The 12,847-nt window shown below is 51.8% G+C and overlaps 1 long non-coding RNA gene across 1 annotated transcript; it reads right to left on the reverse strand.

Annotated features, from left to right (window-relative positions):
• Positions 1-2,093: 2,093 nt before the first annotated feature.
• LOC148664617 (uncharacterized) lies at positions 2,094-3,276 on the reverse strand. Its single transcript, XR_015936521.1, has 3 exons — positions 3,200-3,276; positions 2,657-2,749; positions 2,094-2,180 (listed from the first exon to the last, which is right to left on the reverse strand). It is a non-coding gene; the product is annotated as an uncharacterized LOC148664617 (long non-coding RNA).
• Between the last annotated feature and the right edge of the window lie 9,571 nt (positions 3,277-12,847).

Below are 12,847 nucleotides of genomic sequence, written 5' to 3' on the forward strand. Positions count from 1 at the left end.
GTCCCCCTCTCACTGCCAGGACAGGAGCCCAGTGCAGCACGAATAATAATAATAATTATTAATAAGTCTGGACTCTCCACTCATGGCTCTTCCCAGGTCAGGGGGATTCCCTCCAGCCCCCCCAGTGTGCAGCCCCCACCTGGATGATGCTCCAGTCCGCTCAGCACACAGCAGCTCTCAGTGGGGAGGAGAGCAGAGGGATGGAGCCAGTTCAGAGAGGGGGGGGTGATTGGGAGGCCATGATGGGTCAAGACCAGGGGGGGAATCAGGCCAGGACACTGGGGTAACACCGCTACTCTTCTCCAGAAACACCCCGGGATTGTTAATGAGCACAGAGAGTCAGGACCTCGGTTTGACGTCTCATCCGAAGGACGGCGCCTGTTTACAGTCCAGTGTCCTCTGTCACTATACTGGGGCATCAGGACCCACACAGACCGCAGGGTGAGAGTGCCCCCTGCCGGCCCCACTAACACCTCTCCCAGCAGCAACCTTAGTTTTTCCCAGGAGTCTCCCCTCCATGTACTGACCAGGCTCCCACCTGCTGGGCTCCAGTGGGGAGGGGGCTGCCAGCTGGGAGCTGCAGGGTGAGATGGCTGCTGGGCAAACAATGGCTTAAGAGCTTCCTAGGACACCCTGGACTTCGTGGTCGACTTCCTTCTCTTCAGATGGAGGAGGTTTGAAATCTGTCTCGTTTCAAGGAGTATTGGACACGATGCCCCCCCCCGCTATATCCCCGCCAACTGGTGGCACGCCGATGACGAGGGCTCTCGGCCTCAATCCGTCAACCACAAAAGAGAAAGAGAGAGACAGGTGAGTCAAGTGTCCCTAGAGCACAGAGACTCTGCTGAGATCACACTCGCAGGGAGTGAGCCTGGGTGTAGCCCACTAATACTGACCCACTGGACACCACAGGACAGAGAGGAGGAGGAGGAGAGAGACACACTGCCTGGACACCACAGGACAGAGAGGAGGAGGAGAGAGACACACTGAGGACAGAGAGGAGGAGGAGAGAGACACTGACAGACAGGGCTGAAAGAGAGAGAGACAGAGAGGCAGGGACAGGCAGACAGCAGGCTGAGAGAGAGAGAGACACTGAGACCCAGGGACAGACAAGACGGCGAAACTCCACCACAGACAGGACAGGAGGCAGGGTGGGACCAGCACTGACCTTCTTCCTCTCTCCTGCCGGAGGATCTGTCTCCACCTCCTCTTCCTCCTGCAAATCAAGAGACAGGCTGAGAGAGAGACGGGCTGGCGGGAAATCCGCGAACAGAGCTGAAGGCAGAGAGCCGGGGAGACAGGCCCAGCTGGGACAACGCAGGACAGACAGAGAGCAGGGAGACACACGGAGAGACACAGGGAGAGAGACCCAGCTGGGACAATGCAGGACAGACAGAGAGCAGGGAGACACACGGAGAGACACAGGGAGAGAGACCCAGCTGGGACAATGCAGGACAGACAGAGAGCAGGGAGACACATGGAAAGACACAGGGAGAGAGACAGGGAGAGAGGGACAGACACAGAGAAAAAGAGAGACTCAGACAGAAGGACAGAAAGACAGAAAGAGAGAAGTACAGACGGACAAAAAGACAGAGAAAATTACAGATGGACTGATGTACAGAAAGACAGAGAAAATGACAGAAAGACAGATGGAGAGAAGGACAGATGGACAGAGAAAAGAACAGAAAGTCAGAAGGACAGAAAAAAGGACAGAAAGACAGACAGAAGGACAGAGAAAAGGACAGACGGACAGACGGACAGACGGACAGACTCTGCCCCACTTGCCTCGTCAGACATCTCAGCCTCTCTCCTTGCCCTCTGCACCGGGGAGCCCCAGGCGGGGCCTGGCGGGGCCGGGCAGGCGATGGGGGGCAGGACGGGCGGGGGCAGGGGCAGGGGCAGGGGCACCGCCCCAGGCAGCAGGGGGGGCTCGAGGGGCATGGCGGGGAGGAAGGGGTGCGGCGGGGCGGGGCGGGCAGGGGCCTGAGGGGGCCGGAGGGGGGGGCCGGGGGCGGGGAGCGGAGGGGGCTCTCGGGCGAGGAGGGGGGGGACACTGAGCGGAACGAGCCGGGCGAGCTCGAGCGGGACGAGCCGGGTGACCCCGGGAGCTCCAGCTGCAGCTCGGCCGCCCTCTCCAGCTTCTGGACGAGCTCGGGGAAACAGGAAGACACCACGGGATTCTGTCCAGCGGGGAGAGGAGGAGACACAACGCAGGGGGGATGAGGAGCAGAGATTACGCTTGGACAGGTGAGTGTGTACAGTGTGTCCAGTGAGAGTGTGGACAGGTGAGTGTGTCCAGTGTGTCCAGTGAGAGTGTGGACAGGTGAGTGTGTACAGTGCGTCCAGTAAGAGTGTGGACAGGTGAGTGTGTACAATGTGTCCAGTAAGAGTGTGGACAGGCGAGTCTCTACAGTGTGTCCAGTAAGAGTCTGGACAGGTGAGTGTGTACAGTGTGTCCAGTGAGAGTGTGGACAGGTGAGTGTGTACAGTGTGTCCAGTAAGAGTGTGGACAGGCGAGTCTCTACAGTGTGTCCAGTAAGAGTCCGGACAGGTGAGTGTGTACAGTGTGTCCACTAAGAGTCCGGACAGGCGAGTGTGTCCAGTGTGTCCAGTAAGAGTGTGGACAGGTGTGTCCAACAGTAAGAAGCTGTCTTACCCTGTAACCCAGCTCAGGAAAGTTAGTGGGTGCTCTGTCTCCTCCTCAGATCTCACCTTCAGGTCTGGTGAAGTGACAGACCACAAGGAGACGCTGGAAACGAGGACACAAGACAGAGGTCAGGTCCACAGAGCTCACTCAATCACTACAGCAAGCAGAGACCTCTCGGCCATCAGGACTGTGGGGGTCAGAGTGGGGAGCTGTAGGGTATCGGGAGTTTAGGGGTCAGAGTGGGGAGCTGTAGGGTATCGGGAGTTTAGGGGTCAGTGTGGGGAGCTGTAGGGTATCGGGAGTTTAGGGGTCAGTGTGGGGAGCTGTAGGGTATCGGTTTAGGGGTCAGTGTGGGGAGCTGTAGGGTATCGGGAGTTTAGGGGTCAGAGTGGGGAGCTGTAGGGTATCGGGAGTTTAGGGGTCAGTGGGGGGAGCTGTAGGGTATCGGGAGTTTAGGGGTCAGTGGGGGGAGCTGTAGGGTAGATGTGGGGCACCGGGCCCACCACAGGGCGGCCGGTCCAGTCTTGCGGAAGGCGATCGGGTCAGACTTACGGAAAAGCACCGGGACTTGGGCCGGGACCTCTCCCGCTGCCAGTCCGGGTTCGGCCTGACCGGTGTGACCTGTGAAGACGCCAAACAGCCCATCTCTGAGACAGCTCTGACCACATAGCCCAGCCCAGTCGTGTCGAGACTAGAGGCCTTGGGCAGTCTCTAAAGTGTGTCCAGTGAGAGTGTGGACAGGTGAGTGTGTACAGTGTGTCCAGTGAGAGTGTGGACAGGTGAGTGTGTACAGTGTGTCCAGTGAAAGTCTGGACAGGTGAGTGTGTACAGTGTGTCCAGTAAGAGTCTGGAGAGGTGAGTCTGACCAGTGTGTCCAGTGAGAGTCTGGACAGGTAAGTCTGACCAGTGTGTCCAGTGAGAGTCTGGACAGGTGAGTGTGTACAGTGTGTCCAGTAAGAGTCCGGACAGGTGAGTGTGTACAGTGTGTCCAGTAAGAGTCTGGACAGGTGAGTCTGACCAGTGTGTCCAGTAAGAGTCCGGACAGGTGAGTGTGTACAACGTGTCCAGTAAGAGTCTGGACAGGTGAGTGTGTACAATGTGTCCAGTAAGAGTCTGGACAGGTGAGTCTCTACAGTATGTCCAGTAAGAGTGTGGACAGGTGAGTGTGTACAGTGTGTCCAGTAAGAGTCTGGACAGGTGAGTCTCTACTGTGTGTCCAGTAAGAGTCTGGACAGGTGAGTCTCTACTGTGTGTCCAGTAAGAGTCTGGACAGGTGAGTCTCTACAGTGTGTCCAGTAAGAGTCTGGACAGGTGAGTCTGTAGTGTGTCCAGGAAGAGTCTGGGACGTCCAGAGGCAATCTGTACTCTCAGAAGGCCATAATGGACCCGCGACCCTGTCTCTTGAGCCGAGGCGTGTCCTCAGTCAAGATCACCACTGGAAGTGTCTCTCCTCGTCTGGAGGTGTTACCGTGAGACCTGGTCTGTCAAGCGCTTTGCGCTGCTATGTGTGTGAAAGGTGCTCTATCAGTGAAGTTTATTATTATTATTATTATTATTATTATTATTATAATACAGCGAGCGCTGCTGGGGGTGGAGAGGTCAGTCGGAGGAGGGCTGGACGCTGGACGCTGGACGCTGGACGGCGGGCGGGAGGGGTGGACTTACGACGCCTCGCCGGGCCCGGGTCCTGCTGCGACCGCGCACGCCCGTGCGGCATCTCTGTTGGTGCATCGTCCTGCCGAGACAAGCAGAGTCACAGAGGGGAGGGGAGGGGGCGCAGCCACACAGCTGGGCGGCTTGTTCCCCACCCCCACCCCCCTCTGTGTACAGTAGAGCCTCCTGTCCTGACTGGAGGAGCTCAACCAGCTGTCCTGAGAGAAGCCAGGGTATCGGCTTCAACCACACGGGCTGTGCGGCTTGTTCCCCACCCCCACCCCCCTCTGTGTACAGTAGAGCCTCCTGTCCTGACTGGAGGAGCTCAACCAGCTGTGTCCTGAGAGAAGCCAGGGTATCGGCTTCACCCACAGGGCTAGGCGGCTTGTTCCACACCCCTGCCACCCTCTGTGTAGAGGTGCACCTCCTCTCAATATCTTTTTACAGCACGATCACACCAATAAGAGTGGAGTAACGGTAAAAAAAAAAACTTTTTCTCAACTTATTTTGTTATTTCTCACCAGCAGCGCTTTTGAGCGACTTACCGATTTCACGGGGATACTGAAGAGCGATTCTGAAGCTGAAACTAACGATCGAAGTCGAAGTAACTTTATTGGAAGAAACACGTGTTTAGAAAGGACTCTATAGTCCTTTCCTCCTCCTCTCTCTTCACTCCTCTGAGCTCATGGGGCTCCGGCGCCGCCCCCCGATAGAATCCGCCGCTCTGTGACGTCAGGCGGCTCATTGTGACGCCCCCGTGACGTCGCACCCAGCCGGGTGTCCCTGTACGACCCCGGTAGTCGCCACCTCGGACAGGCAGGGGAAACGGGTCCAGGTGTTTCCGGCCCAAGGGTTACAAAAGCTGCACTTGAATTTAAAGACAAAATCATGTCGAGGGCGCATTCAGCACCCCCACGTCCAACACGGGTTTCCGTGGGGTGGGGATCAGTAAAATAGACACCCCCCCTACCCCCAAGTCAAAGAAAGACCGACCTCCACCCCCCTCTAGCAGCCAAGGGCGGAAATTTCGGGCCACGCCACGTCCAAAAAACACGAGTCCCCCCCAACGTCCTGCGGGGAAAAGAGACGCCATTTTCTTTTCCGAGCGCTGCGTGGGACCTCACGACCCCCCCAAAAAAATGGGTTTCGCAGACGAGGAAAACCAGGTACATCGACCTCTCTACAACACCACCCGGCTGTTTTTGTTTCAGACCGTGGGAAAAAAATAAATAAAATTTTGCCCCTCACCGACCGCCATGCAAAAAAACACAACTTCATGCTACAGAAACGGCCTGTGTGAGGGGGGGCATGGGAAAAAAATAAAACCTGCGTGTTTTCGGCAGAGTAAGCTCAACGGGGAAACTCCCTGAATCTCGGGGTTGCTTCTTGAACCCCGAAAACGACCTTTTTTCCTCTCGTTTTCTTGGTGTCTGGGACGTTCACGAACCCCGCCGCGTCGGTGCGATTCCCAGCGGGACTTGAACATAGCCCCCCCCCCGTGGGGACACAGTGCCCCCGTGTGGCCAAGAGGACCACCAGCCACAAGGCTGAGCTTTTACTGCCGTGTCCCGCTTTCACTCTGGCGATGAAGGAGGGAATCAAGGAGGAGAATTAATATTGTGATCCACCAGTCCATCACAGGACACACACACACCCTGGACAGGACAGCAGTCCATCACAGGACACACACACACTCACACACCCTGGACAGGACAGCAGTCCATCACAGGACACACACACTCACACACCCTGGACAGGACACCAGTCCATCATAGGACACACACACTCATACACCCTGGACAGGACACCAGTCCATCACAGGACACACACACTCACACACCCTGGACAGGACAGCAGTCCATCACAGGACACACACACACACTCACACCCTGGACAGGACACCAGTCCATCACAGGATGTTCAGTGCCTCTCTCTAATAAAGAAGAAATGCGACATTAAACTCCGTTCGAAACGGGAGAAGTCACCAGGACACGATACACCTTGCTCCGGACGATGGGAGAAGACCTGTACCTTCATGAGTCCGGGTTGTGAAAACTTCTTCTGGCAGTTCAAAACGTTTCGAAGAGACTACAGCCCTACCCTGTTTTCCATTTCTATCGTGTATTTTTATACAGTCATAAGTATCTGTACTGATCACAGAGTCCCCCTCTCACTGCCAGGACTGAAGCCCAGTGCAGCACGAATTATAATAATAATAATAATAATAATAATAATAATAATAATAATAATAATAATTAATAAGTCTGGACCCTCCCCTCAGAGCTCTTCCCAGGTCAGGGGGATCCCCTCCAGCCCCCCCAGTGTGCAGCCCCCACCTGGATGATGCTCCAGTCCGCTCAGCACACAGCAGCTCTCAGTAGGGAGGAGAGTAGAGGGATGGAGCCAGTTCAGAGACGGGGGTGATTAGGAGGCCATGATGGGTCAAGACCAGGGGGGGAATCAGGCCAGGACACTGGGGTAACACCCCTACTCTTCTCCAGAAACACCCCGGGATTGTTAATGACCACAGAGAGTCAGGACCTCGGTTTGACGTCTCATCCGAAGGACGGCGCCTGTGTACAGTCCAGTGTCCTCCGTCACTATACTGGGGCATCAGGACCCACACAGACCGCAGGGTGAGAGAACCCCCTGCCGGCCCCACTAACACCTCTCCCAGCAGCAAACTTAGTTCTTATTGTCAAGAAGGAAAGAATATTAGGAACATGAAAAGGCTGAATGTCTTAAATGCATTTTTTTATACTGAAACAGAGGAGCACACACACGTCATTACAAACGCACACCCGCACAGAGACGTTCTCAAGTGCCTTGTTCATATTTATGGGCTCCAACAGGAACAAAAAACGCCAGCCTGACAACTCGAGCATTCAAACCAAGAACCCAACACGTACTCACGTTGGCAGCCTGTGCATCCAGAACGTATCATTTCTTGAAAGGGATTGCTGTCCGCATGCACATCTGAATCCCAAACAGAATCTCTAGTAAAATACGATCATTTGTGAAATAGGCAAATGACTGTCTCAGGGGCCCATTCCTCATTCTCAAGACACATGTATGCAGTACGTACACCATGCATTGAGCAATAGGGGCTGAAGACACCACAGGTAAGGTTAGAAGTCATTCTGAGGTGCCACATGTGAGGGATACAGCTAGGCATCTTAAATGCAGGGTTTGAGAGCCCTTTCAGGAGCACTGCATCCTTTGAGACAGACCCGTGCATGTTAAACAAATGATCATTTCTTTCAGCATTAGGGACTAAATATACTAAACGTATGATGCTTAAATATTATTTTCACATATATTAATGTAATAAATGATTGCCTATGCTTTATGCACTACTTCACTGCTTCACTGCTCTATGCCGTCTGGAAATAAATCCTCAGACTGCTTACTGCCCTGGGCATGTACCAATAAATTACAGGAGCACATCTATATATCACTGCGTCGAAGCAGGAGACACACAGTCACTGCAAACACATCCTAAATACAGTGTTCCAGCACCTTTGACCTCATCCAGAACGTATCATTTCTTGAAAGGGATTGCTGTCCGAATGCACATCTGAATCCCAAACAGAATCTCTAGTAAAATACGATCATTTGTGAAACAGGCAAATGACTGTCTCAGGAGCCCATTCCTCATTGTCAGACACATGTATGCAGTACGTACACCATGTATTGAGCAATAGGGACTGAAGACACCACAGGTAAGGATGGAAGTCATTCTGAGGTGCCACATGTGAGGGATGCAGCTAGGCATCTGAAATGCAGGGTTTGAGAGCCCTTTCAGGAGCACTGCATCCTTTGAGACAGACCCGTGCATGTTAAACAAATTATCATTTCCTTCAGCATTAGGGACTAAATATACTAAACATATGATGCTAAAATGTTATTTTCACATATATTAATGTAATAAATGATTGCTTATGCTTAATAAACAAATCTAATTAAAATAAAAGCTGAAGTTTTGTATTTATCTTGTACCATAGAACATGATTTTCTTTGTATTTCAAGCCCACAAAGTGTCCAAATGAAACACTACATGATAGAAGGAAGATTATCACATGCATATCGGTATTATCTTTCTTATGAAAATGCATTCCTTTCATTACCTTTTACTTTTTAAAATGAACTCAAATTGTGTATAATGTAATAATTTAAGTAGAGGACGCCTTCACTGTCCTGACTCTCCGCTGTGTCTCTGATCCTGTCTCTGTCTGTGGCTCTTCTCTCAGTGTATCTGATCTCCTCCATGAGGACTCCTTCACTGTCCTGACTCTCCGCTGTGTCTCTGATCCTGTCTCTGTCTGTGGCTCTTCTCTCTGTGTATCTGATCTCCTCCATGAGGACTCCTTCACTGTCCTGACTCTCCGCTGTGTCTCTGATCCTGTCTCTGTCTGTGGCTCTTCTCTCAGTGTATCTGATCTCCTCCATGAGGACGCCTTCACTGTCCTGACTCTCCCCTGTGTCTCTGATCCTGTCTCTGTCTGTGGCTCTTCTCTCAGTGTATCTGATCTCCTCCATGAGGACTCCTTCACTGTCCTGACTCTCCCCTGTGTCTTTGATCCTGTCTCTGTCTGTGGCTCTTCTCTCAGTGTATCTGATCTCCTCCATGAGGACTCCTTCACTGTCCTGACTCTATGCTGTGTCTCTGATCCTGTCTCTGTCTGTGGCTCTTCTCTCAGTGTATCTGATCTCCATGAGGACTCCTTCACTGTCCTGACTCTCCGCTGTGTCTCTGATCCTGTCTCTGTCTGTGGCTCTTCTCTCGGTGTATCTGATCTCCTCCATGAGGACTCCTTCACTGTCCTGACTCTCCCCTGTGTCTCTGATCCTGTCTCTGTCTGTCTGTGGCTCTTCTGTGAGTTTGACCTTGAGAGATCTGTAATGCTGAGTTCTCACTGGAGCAGTCCGATATGATGGTCAATAAAAGGTCCAGCAAAGTAAAAGCTGGTCGCTCCCAGAACAGGACAACGCAAGCTCAAGTATCAATTCATGAAGTTTGTGGGTTTTAATGGATCTGGCCTGAGCAAGCCTGGTTTAGTTAGCAAGCCCTTGATCGGCTTTCAACTCATTTCACAACTGCGGTCTCTCATCCTGTGTTTTGGGTTGTTTCAGAACGCCTGGAGAAAACGGACTCCGACTACTGTCTGGCGCAAACCCCACTCCCAGCTGGTAACGGTTAGATCCGAAGACCTTTCAGAACAGGACTTGTAAATATTCCCCTTCCATCGTCGTCAGAAGTATGAAGTGGCTCTGTGGGTTTTTTTTAAAAACCCAGCGACGCCGACTTTGTCTTCACCCGCAGCGGAGCAGGTCAAGGTTTATCCCTGCGCTGGAAGGACAGGAAAAGAGACGCGGCGTTTCGGCCGTGGAGCCTCCTTCGGGCGCGTGAAGCCGGAAAAGACCACAGTCGAAATGTCGCGTCTCTTTCCCCTCTCTCTCGGCCGCGTGGAACGATCCCGTACCTGCTGCCTCTGCGGCCTGCGGGTGGCCGACACGGCCCCCTCCCTGACCGTTATCCCTACCTTCCGCGCGTCTTCAGCGACGCTTCCCTGACCGTTATCTCTCTTTCAGGAACCGCGGCACCGCAGGAATTCCACTACTCTGTGATCCAGGATCCCGGGCCCGCGGGCGGAAGTAGGTTTTGCCTTCTCGCGTGTAAGGGCTCGCAGGGCTCAAACAGCAGCGGCGGGGGGCGGCGAGACACCTGTGGTGCGCGGGCTTGCTAGGTCAGTGCGAGGTGAAGTCGGGGCAGAGCCCCTGGACCACAGCCCCACCACCGGGAGCTCTGCTAAGTGGTGGGTTGGGCAATCATTACTGGATACGAGTGTCAAGTGTCAACACGAGTGTGAGCAGCGTCGATTCGAGTGTGAACGGTGTCGACACGAGTCCTGTTGGTCAGTACAGTGTCAATACGAGTGTGAATAGTGTCGACTCGAGTGTGAACAGTGAGTCCTGTTGATCAAAAAAGTATCAATAAAAGTGTGAACGGTGAGTCCTGTTGTTCAGTATAGTGTCAATACAAGTGTGAACAATGAGTCCTGTTGTTCAGTATAGTGTCAATACGAGTGTGAACAGTAAGTCCTGTTGTTCAGTACAGTGTCAATATGAGTGTGAACAGTGAGTCCTGTTGTTCAGTACCTTGTCAATAAGAGTGTGAACAGTGAGTCCTGTTGTTCAGTACCTTGTCAATAAGAGTGTGAACAGTGAGTCCGGTTCTGTACAGTGTCAATACGAGTGTGAACTGTGAGTCCGGTTCTGTACAGTGTTAACTCATTGAATTCCCTCTTGCTCTGCACAGTGTTAACGGGTGAGAACATGTGTTTTATTCTTTGCAGAATTAACACAGACAGATATTGCTGTTGAATACTCCACAGTCAACAAACCCCGAGCCGCACAAAGTGAGGATCTTTTACTTCTATCTATTAAACTAGCAGAAATAAAACATCGTGATAACTTCTTGCTGCTCTGTCCAGTTTTAACACAAGTGTGAACATTTGTAATAATAGTGAGTCCTGCTGTTGTGTACAGCGTGAATACAAGCGTGAACAGTGAGTCCTGTCGTCTGTACAGTGTCAATATAAGTGTGAACAGTGAGTCCTGTTGTTCAGTATGGTGTTAATGTAAGTCTTATTCTGTATAGTATAAGTTAACATAAGTATTGACCCGTATCCTGTTCTCTACAGACATCACACTACCCAACAGTGATGTGGAGTACGCCACCGTCAACAAACCGAGAGCAGCACAAAGTGAGGACTTTTTTAACTCTTTACCACAGTATAGAACCCACAGGAGTAATGAGAAGGACACTAAAAACAACAACACTGATAGTGAACAAGAGATTTTGAACAATACACATTCTAGTCAGTTTAAATACCCACAAACCTGACCGTTGGAAGTAGTCAAAAAATGCAAATTATTTTTTTTTCTATGTGCAGGTTTTCTAAGAACTGAAGAGAGGTTAATAACGAGAGAACGCCATTCGGTTTTTCAAGCCTGTCTGGTAGTTAGTGATTAATTGTACCCATGATTTAATCCACCTGTATCTGGAGAGAAGCCAGGGTATCGGCATCAACAACAAGGCTGGGCAGCTTGTTCCCCACCCGCCTCTGTGTAAAGACGCGTCACCCGTTCTTGGTTTTATTTTCACCTTTCACTATACGTGAAGAATTCCAAAAGGTGCACAAATGCTCAGGAGCTATTCTGTGGTTCAGCGATGTCTCTGGAGCCTTTTTTCACAGTGTGCGACTTCCCTGTGTGTCCCATCTCTTCATAACCCGTCTCCTATCAATCCTACTGTGTTTCATTTACTCTTCCTCACTCTGTCTCCTGTCCGGTTGTCTGAACTTAAAACTGAGGTATTTCCTGTGATCTCCTCTCTCTCGCTGTGTCTCCTGTCCTGTGGGTTTGTTACTGAGGGATTCTCTGTGATCTCCTCTCTCTCACTGTGTCTCCTGTCCTGTGTGTTAGTATGTTTGTTACTGAGGTATTTCCTGTGATCTCCTCTCTCTCACTGGGTCTCCTGTTCTTCAGTGTTTTAATTATTTTTAAATTAAAAATAATTTAGCTCATTCCTCTCTCACTCACTGTGACTCCTATCCATTCTGTGTTCAGTTCCTCTAACTTCCCTCTTGCATCAGCGCTAGCAATATCATGCATCTATTTAATTTAAAATTATTGATCTGTCACCTTGATAGTTCGATCTCGGCTACAGTTAGCATAGATGGCACAATTAAAAGGACGATGAGCTCAACATCTGTGCGCGTCTAATTAACTGAACCGTACAGAACATCGTGCCTCAGCTAGTCTCTCGCTGGCGGGGTCGCCCATCGGAGAGACCACGTCTCCAGGAAATTCTGCGGACTGGACACCGCGGGAGGGTGGGGCTGTGTTTCCGCACGAACGCCGGAAATCACTCAGGATCTCCAGAGAGACTCCTGTAGCCTTACAGCATCACAGTCACAGGCCTCAGCATTGCAACTGTATAATATAAAACGCCCAGACACCCCGAGGTGAGGCCGACCAGTCTGAAGTATTACCTGTAAACACCAGGCACACTGGAACCTGACTTCATCGTCCACTTAGCGCAGAGGTGGGGCGGACAGTCAGTTTTCTGGGGAGAAAAAAAACAACACCAGGAATTTAGCATACTGAAAGGATCATGGAGTGATGATCTGGCTGAACCCACTTGGCTGAGGGCTCCTGGCCAGAGGACGAGGAGGCTGGGACCCCCCCTGCACAGCGAGGAGGAGTGACCAGGGGGGGCAGCTACACAGGTGGAGACGGGGTGAGAGAGGGACGCGAGGGTGAGAGGGGGATCACGTGCAGTATTGACAGTGTTTCAGGAGAGGAGTCAGGAGTGATTGCTAAAATATCGACAGCCGAGTCTGACCGAACTGTGGCCATCCCTCTCGAACTTTCATCACAAACTCCTGTCTTCCTGCGGTGTCTCTGAGGAAGCTACCATTTTTCACTGGCTAATAAGAGGTGGAAGAGGTGTTAGTGGGACAGCAGGGGGGCGCTCACCCT

The sequence above is a fragment of the Lepisosteus platostomus genome, chromosome 5 (genome assembly GCF_059453375.1).
Source record: "Lepisosteus platostomus isolate fLepPlt1 chromosome 5, fLepPlt1.hap1, whole genome shotgun sequence".
In the NCBI taxonomy this organism is placed as follows: Eukaryota; Metazoa; Chordata; class Actinopteri; order Semionotiformes; family Lepisosteidae; genus Lepisosteus; species Lepisosteus platostomus.